Source organism: Ambystoma mexicanum, chromosome 7q, assembly GCF_040938575.1.
Source record: "Ambystoma mexicanum isolate Mex_15411 chromosome 7q, UKY_AmexF1_1, whole genome shotgun sequence".
Taxonomy (NCBI): Eukaryota; Metazoa; Chordata; class Amphibia; order Caudata; family Ambystomatidae; genus Ambystoma; species Ambystoma mexicanum.
In genome coordinates, this window is record NC_090941.1 from 365,955,202 (window position 1) to 365,968,811 (window position 13,610).

General features: G+C 39.8%; 1 long non-coding RNA gene across 1 annotated transcript; it reads right to left on the minus strand.

Annotated features, from left to right (window-relative positions):
* Positions 1 to 732: 732 nt before the first annotated feature.
* LOC138528732 (uncharacterized) lies at positions 733 to 12,874 on the minus strand. Its single transcript, XR_011284215.1, has 2 exons — positions 12,034 to 12,874; positions 733 to 2,391 (listed from the first exon to the last, which is right to left on the minus strand). It is a non-coding gene; the product is annotated as an uncharacterized lncRNA (long non-coding RNA).
* Between the last annotated feature and the right edge of the window lie 736 nt (positions 12,875 to 13,610).

Below are 13,610 nucleotides of genomic sequence, written 5' to 3' on the forward strand. Positions count from 1 at the left end.
ACACCACTGTGCTTTCTGAAAGGAAAGTTTTGCTCCGGCGGCCATCAACTGTGTCAGAACATAACGGATCTCCGCTATGTGTTCCTCCACAGATGAACTTTTGATGAGGACATCATCTACATAAGCCAGGTTACCTGTAGGGTATTTTGTGGAGATTTGGGGCCTGACGGTATTTTATTACCGCCGAGAAATAACTTAGCAATAATCACTCTTTGTATTCAGATTTGGCCATGTGCAACAATAATACAATGGACATGCATTATTTCAGCACCCAGACCTGCATATTTGGTATACGTGGTTGGTGGTATTTTGGTGAGCATAATTCCCTTGTTTTATTTGTGGCCCCAATGTCCAGAATCCCTTATCTTCGCTTAGATTTTTCGTGTGATCACTAGAGAGACCTCAGACCTGCATTCTAGGGAAACCACAATTTCCAGGGATAGTGTTGGTGCGCCACCATGGGCAAACTCACTGACTTATTTACGACAGAGAGCTATATGTGGTAGTCTTGTGGTAATTTCCACTACCTTATATACGGTAGGGAGCTATGTTCAGAGAGTCTCTCTTCCCGTTGGCTCATGTACCTCCAACAAGTTATACTACAGTCATTCACAATTATTCATACTGATTCTGACATACACACATCTGTCTTAAAATGACCATTGCACTGTTTAAAAATCTCCCCACATCATTGGCATTGTAATGGTAAATAGAAAATAAACCACCCGTCTGTTTTCAAATATTTTCTGTATTATAAAATTTACATTTAGGCATGATCTCATTTTTTACAGCAATAAAAGGGAACAATCAAAGCATTTTCAATGACACACTGCAATTATAGTGGCGGAGAACAGAACTTAAATTGCAACATTAGCACTTGATAAAGACACGCACGGGACTTTCATTTTTCTAAACTGACTGCATACTTTCGTGCACACACACAGCTCCCCCAGTTAGGTAATTACCTTATCTGTTCAGATTCTTCTCTCTGTGAATGTGGCTCTCTTGGCGTAACTCCAATAAAAAGGAACGCTTGCCTTCTCAAGCCGGGGTCATTGCCTGGAATTCTCAGCTTTTTCAGATAGGACTGCCTCTGCCAGTGGAAAGGTAATTCTTTCAGCTTTCCCCAGTCTCGACTGCAGCAGGACACCCCCACAGCCAGGTCTTCTCCCCAGTAGTGCAGAAAGATGTCTGCCTGTCTTTTTCCCTGCTACTGCCCACTAAAACTTTCCTCTCAGCCCTCTTTATGACGTGTTCCAATGAAATCCATCATCTCTCATCCTCCTACTTTTCAACAATAGCTTCGCTTATACATTTGCAATTGTTGCAAATCTGACTTCCTCCTTCCTGCCGTTACTGTGCACAACAACACGGATAATCAGGCAGAGAAGAGAAAAATCTGCACACTCATTTAAATGGTTTTCAAAGTATGCCTAATTCTGCAGTAGAGAACACATTTTATTAGTGGGTTATATTAAAATAAGGTTTTATTAGTCAGGTTAATTGTTAATATGTTAGCTGTTAATTTTCAAATGTGTCTCTAGCAATATAGGCATTTCAGGTGAAAAATAGTGTGCATTTTTAAATGAACACGTGTGCTTTTAACTGTAAAATAGCTTTGCATCTTATATATTAAAATCGTTTTTTGACTGAATAGCCTGTCTTTCCTTGTTAATCTGCTAACCCATATAGCAATGCACCGCACCCTTGTGGTGGTGCTGCAAAAAAAAAAAAATGCTACTTGTGCAGTAGTGCTGTAATGCTACTTGTGCAGTAGTGCTGTAATGCTACTTGTGCTGTAACATGCCAAATATCCTTACATATACCCTCCTTTTGTTTTTAGAACTTGGCTATAATCCAAGCCAATTCCTAAAAACAACTTGTTCTATTTTTATTTTTACAATATAGCAATCCAACAAAATGAATATTCATGTGCATCAATGAAAATTTGCAATTAACATTTCATCTGAGTCCATCAGTTCATAAAATGTTCCACATTTGCCTTCTCAGTGGAAGTGGCATTACTTTAAGTTTAAATTTTCCAAGTCAATTAAAAACAATGAAATAAAACAACTAACTAAAACAAATAAGTAATATAACAAGTTAAAATAAATAATTAAAATAATAAATACGTGGAACTTCATATGCCGGAACTTTTGCTTTGTCTCTTTTGGTATGTCCCGACCAGCGATGTTATTCGGTTCATTCGAGTACTCTTTCATCTTGGCAATCTTGAATCCACAGTATTCATCTCTTTTGGTATTCCGGTTATTTTGTCTTCACCTCCACCTGGAGGCAGGCATCTTTTGGTCTTCATCCAGGGGACTCCAGGACTCCATCGTCTCCCGTGGCCTCTGATCCCGGAACCTCCGATCAAATAATGTTAATTGTCTAAATCAAAATAGAAAATAAACAGATTAAGTACATAGCACAATACTAATTTCCACCTTTTTGCCAAAAATAAAACATGCTTGGTAAAAATACTTCTTTTTTTTTTTTTCTTTTTTCTGAAATTAAACACAAGTTAAAAGAAAACAAACACATATAAAACAGCATTCAATATTTAATACACTTTCTCTCTGTACACCAACCACGAGCTTCCGTTATATGTGCATTTATTTATTTATTTATTTATATTATATATTTATTTATTTATTTATTTATATTATATATTTATTTATTTATTTATTTATATTATATATTTTCACATATATTACAGTGTTTATGTGCCATCATAACAATCAACTTTTTTTTTTTTAACTTCTTTGTCACTGCCTCCTGATTACACCCATTTATTTTCTCAATGGACTCTATCCGTTTCCACATGCTCAAGCTGCCTGATCTCATGTCTGGGATGGCATGGTTTGATTTGATTTACATGGACAAACTGCTCTATTGCTGTTTCACCTTCATTTTTCAAAATTTTATACACTACAGGAGAGACTTTATCTATAATTTGAAATGGCCCCTGCCAGGCTGCCAGAAATTTAGAATTTTTCTGTTTACTTTTTCCAAAATGAAACTTGTACACCTGATCCCCTACATTGTATTCCTTTACTGATGTCTTTTTGTCATAATATGACTTAGCACTGTCAGCAGCTCTTTCCAGATTTCTCTGCACAAAAGCAAATGCATGTTGCAAATGCCTCCTCATTTCATCAATATATTCATGAACTGTGGATGCACTCACTAGAGTTTGCTCATGTGTTCTGTATAGTAGGTGTTGTGGTAACACCATTTTCCTACCTGTTAAGACCTCATGGGGGCTAACACCTGTTGCTTTGGCAGGAGTCGACCTGATTGCCATCAAAACCAATGGTAAACGCAAATCCCAGCTGGAACCTGCTTCTGCCACAAATTTCTTTAAAATGTCCACAACAGACCTATTGCTTCTTTCAACTGTACCTGAAGACGCCGCCCGATATGCGATATGTAGTTTCCTTTTCACACCTAGTATTTGCCATACCTTGCTCATTAGAGTACTTGTGAAATGACTTCCTCTGTCTGACTCAATTCTTTGTGGCAACCCAAACCTTGAGAACACATGGTTCACCAGCAATGTGGCTGCTGTTTGCGCACTACAATCTGGTGCGGGAATGCACTCAATCCATTTTGACATCAAACATACCACACTCAGAATATAGCGGTGTCCCCTGCTCGACCTTTTTAAAGGACCTACATAGTCTATTTGCAAATCTGACCATGGGAGAGTTAGGCCTCTTTTCATCAATGGTGCTCTATGCATTGGTGAAGCAGGTTTAAATTGGGCGCATACTAGACATCCTCTAGTATATAATTCCACATCTTGGGACATATGTGGCCAGTAAGCATAATCTTTTAGTATTTCTAATGTCTTTTGTGAACCTCTATGGCCTGCAGTTATGGCATCATGTGCATGGTGTAGCATTAGTCCTCTGAATGAAAGGGGTACTACCCACTGTATTTGCCCTGTTATGGACTCTCTAATCATGAGTCCATCCTGTAATCTAATTCGTGTTTTGTTCTTTAATAACACCCTCAACTCTTCTTTTCCCATACAATCATTTTCTGTTAAAGGATTTTTTTCAGGATCTATCAAATGATTATAATAGATTCCCAAAATTTGATCATTCTTTTGTGCCTCAATCAAATCTTGGTCTGGCGTGTCATGACTCCACTGCACCACCGGTTGATCTACCTCCTTTGGTGCTTTAGAACGTGTGACTGCATCAATTTGTATTTCACCCATTAAATAATCAATAGGTAGCAATTCTCCCATCACAGCCCCAATCTTAGCCAGATGGTCTGCCTTATCATTTCCCTCCTTATCCTCTCCTGGTGTTTTTAAATGCCCACGAATTTTTCTCCAGTATATTGTTAAATTATTTTCTGACACCAATTTGTCTATGGCTTGTATCATTTTTCCATGTTTAAGTGGCTTTTTGTTGTATGTAATCATGCCTCTTGCTTTCCAACCAGGCAAATACTCCACAAAGCTATTCCGTGCATAGTCAGAATCAGTCACCAGGACAATTTCACTGAACTTTTTATCAACTGCAGTAGCAATTGCTTTATAGATGGCTGCCAATTCCGCTACCTGACTGCTCCTATCTCCAATCCTCATCCCTATACTAGGAACGCCTTCACATTTCAACCAGACATTTCCTATTCCTGCCACTAATTGTTTATTACTGTCATTTTCAATGTGAAAAGCACAACCATCCACATATACAGTTGGCAAATCCTTGCATGTTTTTTCATCAAAAGCTTTGTGTGGTGATTGTTCAAACTCCTGCAAACTAGCTTCCACATCCATTTCATTTGTTATTTGTTCAGCTGCACAGTCATGTAAGTCAGCTAACCCTTGAGCAATTGGGCTCTTTTTATTTTGTCCATATCTTACTTCTACGGGAAAACCTTGTAATGCCAGCGTCCATGAAGTGATTCTGGATTGCGCTAGATTGCCTGATCTAATTCTTTTACTCTCTAAAAATTGCAAAGGTTGATGATTTGTTTCAATAATCACCTTTTCTCCCTGAACAATGGGGCGGAAATGTTGTAGCGCCCACACAGTGGTTAATAGGGCCTTTTCGCATTCATTAAATTTCATTTCAACTTGGGAAAATGCCTTACTTGCATATGCAATGGTTTTGTGATTCAAATCGTGTTTTTGTGATAACACTGCTGACATACAATGTTCAGAAAAGCCTATTTCTATAAAGAAATCCCTGTCCTTTATGGGGTATGCTAAACATGGTGCCTTTACAAGACATTCCTTCAATCTAGCCACTGCATCAGACTGCTCTCTTCCCCATTTCCAGGGAGTATTTAGTTTAAGCAGTTTAGTCAATGGTTGAGTGATTTCTGCATAATTCTCAATGAACTTTCTGTTATAGCCTGTCATCCCTAATAAACTTTTTACTCCTTTCACATTTTTAGGATCTTTTAATCTTTGTATGGCCTCTATTTTCTTCCTTTGTGGATTTAGCCCATGTTCAGTCACTTCATGCCCTAGAAAGTTCACTTTTTTCTTGCACCATTGTGCTTTTTGCAAAGATACTTTGGCGCCTGCTTTCTGCAATTGGCCAAGCACATGTCTTATTTCATCAAAATGGCTTTTAAGGTTTTCATTTTTTATCAAGACATCATCCACATAAACTATTGTCCCTCTTTCCGCTGCATCCGGCATGGCCTTTCTCAAAAATATGCCAAATTCACTCCCACTATTGATGTACCCGAACGGAGCTCTAAGCCAGGCATATTGAGTCCTGTCAAATGTAAAGGAAAATAGGTGTTGTATCTCCTCTGCCAATGGCACACACCAATATCCAGATGTGAGATCTAACGTGGTAAATACATTTGAACCATGTATCTGAGCTAGGCCCTGATCAATGAATGGTAGTGGCCATCTAGATACTGGTACTCTTTTATTTAACTCTCTTAAGTCTGCACACAGCCGCCATTGACCATTTGGCTTTAACACACCTAAAATAGGCGTATTGGATGTGCTATGAATGGGCCTAATTATTCCCCGTGATTCCAAATTTTTAATAATCTCTGCCAATGATTCTAAACATGCCAGCGGTAGTCTATACTGGCGTACAAACACTGGATTTCTGCTACAACCTTCAGGTAGTGTGGCCACATGTAAATCAGTTAAACCACAATCATAAGCATCTTTTGCAAATACATCCTTGAACTCCATAAATATTTCCCTCAGAGTGCGTCGATCCTCATCGCTGTTACATGCATCCGCTAAGGAGATCTGCTCTTCTACCATTCTGGAAAATTCTGGAAACTCTTCTGGTAAAGGAATCTCAGCGCTTTCCTCTAACTGTGTGGCTGTGTCTTTTTGTAGAGCTGCCACTTTCAAATATTTTGGCATATCAGCTTCCACTTCAATGGGCTGATTTCCTGTTTCATTTTCATTTAAATTAAATATTATGCAATCCTCTTGATGGCAGCACACTGTCTCATTTGAATCATAAGGATACACAGAATGAATTTTAAACATTCCTTTGGGCTGAGAGTCCAGGTGTTCTGGCAACTCGCCCTTGGCATCTACATATTTTTCAGGAATATTCCCAATCACCATGTTATTTAAATCTGCCGTATAATGTGATTTTTGTATGGCCATTCCTAATGGGGAGTTTTCCTCTAAATGAATATCCTGACAACCTTTATTATTCACCATGATTTTTACAGATCCCTCACCAATGTCTACCAATGGAATGTATTCATAATCCAGGCCTTGCTGTTTTATGGATTCATTCAGGCATACAAATGCATCAGAGCCTTTCATCTGCTGTCCATTTTTGCATTTCAGTGTTATTGCAAACTGTTTTGTAAATGCAGGAATAATAGTATTTTTCCTCATCTGTAATTCGACTGCATAAGGAACTAGTTGTGCACAATGATAAGCCCTTCTTTTGTCTTCAAATTCAGGCGCCGGCCCACCTAGGCGCGACCATATTTTTTGATTAAGGAAATCTAACACCATACACATTCTGTGCATGATGTCATTGCCCATGTAAAATTCATTTTGTGCTCCACTCACTATCCATACATTATGGTAAATTGCTTTCTGCCCAATGCTAATTTTAAGCATGCATCTGCCTGTAATTCGGTTTTCAAAGTTTGGACTGTCCAACCCAGAAACATATTGGTTTTTAATCCTAAATTTCGGGATTTCTTCCCTCTCCATAATTTTTTGCAACAATTTCTCATTAATGAAACTCCTTTCATGTTCAAGCGCTAAAGTGGCTTTTATTGTTTTAAGATAATCATTTATACCAGCGTGAACCCATGGTTGCTCATCTTCCATGTGTATCTCTGCCAGAGTGGTAATGTGTTTTTCTGAATCTGTTTTAGGAACAATATTCTGTTTGCATGTATTCTCTTTTAAATAGAAACGTAATGTGTGTTCGTCTATGGCAGTCTGCCAATCTTTCCTTGGGTCCAAGTATATTTGTACAGGTAGTTTTTCATTGTCGCTCTGATCTTTGTCTTGACACCTTAATATAACAGTGACACTAGGTATGCAGCTATTCTGTAGATATACCTCCACAGCATCCTTTGTTTTGGCAACGGTGTGACATTCTTTTATATTGCTGTTTTGTGATTTTAGTTTCTTAGGCCTCAATGGTTTTTTGGTTAAGGACCACAGCACTCCATTCACCCCATCTATGAGAGGAGACAATCTTTTCAGGCAATCTGTCCCCATCAGAAATGGAATTTCACAAATAGATGTGATCAATACCTCTTGTTTCATTCTGTGCTTTCCTATTTTTATGTCAACCTCAGTTACACCTATGATGGGCACCTCCTCCCCATTAAAGTTATGCACTGGGCCTTGATTTGCCTTCACTGTGATCTGACTCTGTGGAGGCCTCCCTTCATTGATACTCTTTACCAGCTCCTTGGACATAATTGTGGCCTGTGCGCCAGTGTCAATCATAGCAAAGGTGTGGCATTTTTCTTCTACAGTGATGGGTGCATAATATCTGTCCTCAACTTCCTCTAATACACATAAGAAATGTGAATTCTTACTGATTTCAGGGCTCACCTTTCTCAGGCCTTTTTCACTTTTGGCTAAGCACATTGGTAAATGAAAAGACATTTTTCCCTCCTTTTTACCCATTTCTGTGCGAGATATTTTATTCATTTCTCCATGTTCAGAGGTTTTTTGGAGTGTGGCCACCGTTCGCCCATCCATCTGGGTAACATCAGAGACCACATTACAACCTTCCAACTGAACATGTGTCACAACATCATTCAGCAATTTGTCATTTTTTAATTCTGTGCATTTGTGATCATTTAGTGTAATACCAGCCCTTTCAGCCTCTTCAAAAATATGTGGCTCAAAGAATTTTTCAGGTGATTGACTTGTACCCTCCTTGTGAGTATTTCCTTTTTCTGTCTGTGTTTGGTAATTGTTTTGCTTGCCCAGGGAAGGAGCTATGGCATCCCCATTTACTCCCTGTTCACTGGTATTCCCCATGCATGAGTCATTTTTCTTAAATCTGTCCCTTTGTTCTTTTGGAATTCCTAATGTTTCTTTTTCATTTGTGCAAATCTTTACTGTTTTATTTAGCTCTAAGTTAAACCGTACCTCTTTTTTAGAAGTATTTGCACTTTCTGTCACAATTTCATTTACTGGTACTTTCATTTTTAATCCATTAGTCATCTCAGAGTCGTTATGCAAAGTTATATCAGAGCAATCTGTCATTTTGGCACTGCAGTTATCATGAGTACTTAGTCACTTTTCGGAAGCCCCCCGGTCATTGCTATGGCCATCAGCCCCCTCTTTGGAAGGTTGTTTTTGCGCTGTATAGAGCTTTCCTATTTGCTCAGCTAACATTTTCACTTGGGCCTCAAGGCATTGGAACCTTTCCACCTCTCTAGGATCCTCTTTCTGTGGCCTAGGTCGATATTGGTTGTTTTCCCCCTGATTGGATCTATTCTGATACCTCTCAGGTGATTGATACCGGTTGGGATGGTTTCTGAATTCTTGATTCATTTGTGGAGGGGAGCGGTTTGCACCCATCCTTTGATTATAGTCCCCTGGTGGGGAATCATTGTACTGGCGTGGACTGTAGTTCACGTTTTGCCTCATGTCCTGTCTCTCAGATTGTGGGTACTGGCCCCTATATTGATTTCCATTATCAGTAAATCGATCCACATATCGGGGCCTATCCTGATTACCATATATCATGGTGCTGGGATCAAATCTGCTCTGTGTCCCCAATGACTGGTAGGGACCATCATTTCTTTGATCTTGATTTTGTCTCTGGTTATTGTTCATACCTGCCATATCAGACCGGTATCTTACCCGGGGTCTATCTCCTAAATATCTAGGGCTGATGTAGCTCTCTCTATTACTAGGATCATGTGATTGGAACATTGGTACAGGCAATGGCGATCTTTGTTGATTACCCCTTTGTTCAGGTGTCACATTATTTTTACCTTGGCTTTGAGCAGACTCAAGGGACATTTTGGCTGACCTGATTTCCATTACTGTGGCTGAGGGTTCTTTAGATTTAGGCCTAGTATCTTTCATTTTATCACTTTCTCTACCCTGACAATAGAGTACCTCATATAGCTTGGTGCTTTGATGTACAATCCATTCAAGGGACTTGTCACGGTCAAATTCACGGACCAATTGGGATATGATGTCTTTCTGTAGCCCATAGAAGTATGCGGTTTTAAACTCATTGGAATTTGAGTCAAAAGATACATCAAAGCGAGAGAATGCTCTTTTTAAGTCTTGTAAAAATTGGCGAGGTGATGTATTAGGTCCAGCAGTAATAGTGTACGCAACTTTCTTTGCCTCTTGCAATGACTGAAAAGGAGAAAAATGACGCCTAATTTCTTTTTCAAACTCCAGCCATGTCATATTCTGCTGTTCATTTAATCCCCTTATGATGCTGGCCGTCGGGGCATCTAAAGTTAAATGAAAATATTGTCTGTACTGTTCCTTAGGTATCTGGAGCGCTTTAAAAATGTCATGCACCGCTTCTAAGTGATCCTCAATGCAGCATTCACCTCCCTTTTTAAATGGTTTGATCAGGGCTTTAATGGATTTCATTATTTTTATGGGGCTACTTGTTGCAATGCATGGAATTGCACTATTTTGTGATTCAATCCTGTTTTCAGGTGTATGAGATTGGTGGCTGCCCCCAATGGGAGTATCAAATCCCCCAAGGGCGCTGCAACCAAGTTCAGTCACCGGCCCAGTCACTGGGGCACTAGCTCTTTGGGCAGAGCTAGAATTCACCTCCACTCCATTGAATGTGGTACCCTGCCGCCTCTCCTGTGACCTGGGAATGCACATTTGCTGTTCTAAGTCCTTACACTTTTTAAGGAGTCTGTTGGCTTCATCATGCAAATAATTATTTTCATCACTCATTTTATTAATTGCCTCCTGCATGTCACACATTTGAATTTGGCATTCATTGAACTCTTTATTTCTTTTGTCTCTTTCTTGAATCATTTTAATCATTTCTTGTTCTACACTCTGGAGATCACCTTCTTTTTCGCAATGTTCTTTTTGTAAAATCTGCATTTCTGAAACAACCTCATCTTTATCCTGCCTAATGTGATCCACTAAGGCTTTTAAGTGTGTCAATTCTTGCTCACTATCTTCAAATTGTTTCTTGCTTTTGGATAACTGAGTATCAAAGTCTCTGCATTTTAATTGCATGTCTTTTTGGCATACATCCAATTCTGCTCTCAACATTTCCTGATTTTTACTTGCCCCATCTAATTCAGTCTTTAACCTGTTAATTAGCTGAGTATCATTCTCTTGCATTCGCAGTGACTTGTTTAAAATAAACCATATTTTGCCGCATAGCCGTATTAAACAGTCTTTCTCTGCACTTTTATCGGCTGCATTCAATAATCTTGTAAGGCAGACCTGAATTATGCTGCCTTCTGCAAAAATATTGTCTAGTTTTTCTTTCTGCACCTCACCCTGAATGCGGTTACTCCATTCTAAGGTACTGTTCGAAGACCAATTCCCATGTGCAAATAACTTTGCCTCTAAATATTGCACTAGATCTGAGAATGTGGTTTCCCTTTGTGACATTCTGAAATTCGTTTTTAGTGGCACACTGCTATTATAAAATGGGTTCCCTTTAATGTGCAAATGGCAGTGTGAGACACGCTTGCCACGCCCAGTAGGTACTCTATGATCACTTTCCCGGCCTGCAACGCACCATAAATGTGTAGGGTATTTTGTGGAGATTTGGGGCCTGACGGTATTTTATTACCGCCGAGAAATAACTTAGCAATAATCACTCTTTGTATTCAGATTTGGCCATGTGCAACAATAATACAATGGACATGCATTATTTCAGCACCCAGACCTGCATATTTGGTATACGTGGTTGGTGGTATTTTGGTGAGCATAATTCCCTTGTTTTATTTGTGGCCCCAATGTCCAGAATCCCTTATCTTCGCTTAGATTTTTCGTGTGATCACTAGAGAGACCTCAGACCTGCATTCTAGGGAAACCACAATTTCCAGGGATAGTGTTGGTGCGCCACCATGGGCAAACTCACTGACTTATTTACGACAGAGAGCTATATGTGGTAGTCTTGTGGTAATTTCCACTACCTTATATACGGTAGGGAGCTATGTTCAGAGAGTCTCTCTTCCCGTTGGCTCATGTACCTCCAACAAGTTATACTACAGTCATTCACAATTATTCATACTGATTCTGACATACACACATCTGTCTTAAAATGACCATTGCACTGTTTAAAAATCTCCCCACATCATTGGCATTGTAATGGTAAATAGAAAATAAACCACCCGTCTGTTTTCAAATATTTTCTGTATTATAAAATTTACATTTAGGCATGATCTCATTTTTTACAGCAATAAAAGGGAACAATCAAAGCATTTTCAATGACACACTGCAATTATAGTGGCGGAGAACAGAACTTAAATTGCAACATTAGCACTTGATAAAGACACGCACGGGACTTTCATTTTTCTAAACTGACTGCATACTTTCGTGCACACACACAGCTCCCCCAGTTAGGTAATTACCTTATCTGTTCAGATTCTTCTCTCTGTGAATGTGGCTCTCTTGGCGTAACTCCAATAAAAAGGAACGCTTGCCTTCTCAAGCCGGGGTCATTGCCTGGAATTCTCAGCTTTTTCAGATAGGACTGCCTCTGCCAGTGGAAAGGTAATTCTTTCAGCTTTCCCCAGTCTCGACTGCAGCAGGACACCCCCACAGCCAGGTCTTCTCCCCAGTAGTGCAGAAAGATGTCTGCCTGTCTTTTTCCCTGCTACTGCCCACTAAAACTTTCCTCTCAGCCCTCTTTATGACGTGTTCCAATGAAATCCATCATCTCTCATCCTCCTACTTTTCAACAATAGCTTCGCTTATACATTTGCAATTGTTGCAAATCTGACTTCCTCCTTCCTGCCGTTACTGTGCACAACAACACGGATAATCAGGCAGAGAAGAGAAAAATCTGCACACTCATTTAAATGGTTTTCAAAGTATGCCTAATTCTGCAGTAGAGAACACATTTTATTAGTGGGTTATATTAAAATAAGGTTTTATTAGTCAGGTTAATTGTTAATATGTTAGCTGTTAATTTTCAAATGTGTCTCTAGCAATATAGGCATTTCAGGTGAAAAATAGTGTGCATTTTTAAATGAACACGTGTGCTTTTAACTGTAAAATAGCTTTGCATCTTATATATTAAAATCGTTTTTTGACTGAATAGCCTGTCTTTCCTTGTTAATCTGCTAACCCATATAGCAATGCACCGCACCCTTGTGGTGGTGCTGCAAAAAAAAAAAAATGCTACTTGTGCAGTAGTGCTGTAATGCTACTTGTGCAGTAGTGCTGTAATGCTACTTGTGCTGTAACATGCCAAATATCCTTACAACCCCTTGCACCCAGGTCGGGCATGGCCTTATGTAGGAAAATGTTGAATTGATTGACGGAGTTGAGGTATCCGAAGGGAGTCCGGTCCATGTGTTCTGCTGGCCCCCAAAGGTAAAAGCCAGTTTGTATTGGTCCTCCCTACTGACAGGCACGGTCCAGTATCCATTGGTCAGGTCCATTGCTGTGAATACCTGTGACCCCTGAATCTGGGCCAGCCCAGGGTCAATGTAGGGCAGAGGCCATCGGGAAGTATGGACCCGTTTGTTGAGCTCCCTAAGGTCGGCGCAGAGTCTCCACTGGTCGTTTGGCTTCAATATTCCCAGCACCGGATTATTGAAGGTGCTGTGTACTGGACGGATTATTCCCCGGGACTCGAGGTTCTTAATTATTTCAGTAAGGGACTCCATGGATGCGAGAGGCAAGCAATATTGCTTCACAAACACTGGAGTCATGCCAGGGTCCGTGGGAATTGTTTTTGTGTGGATGTCGGTGCGACCACAGTCATATGAGTCTACCGCAAAGAGATCTTGGAAATCCAAGAAAACTTTTTTCAACTTTTGCTTCTGTTCCAGAGTCACGCAGGCATCAGCCAGGTTGACTCTCTCTTCCACCATCTGCCTGAAGCCTGGAGAGACTTCTGGTTTTGCTATCTCAGCGGCCTCCTCCAGCTGGGTGGAGAAGTCCCTGGTCAGAGTGCTGATTTGGACTGGAGGCTTCAGGT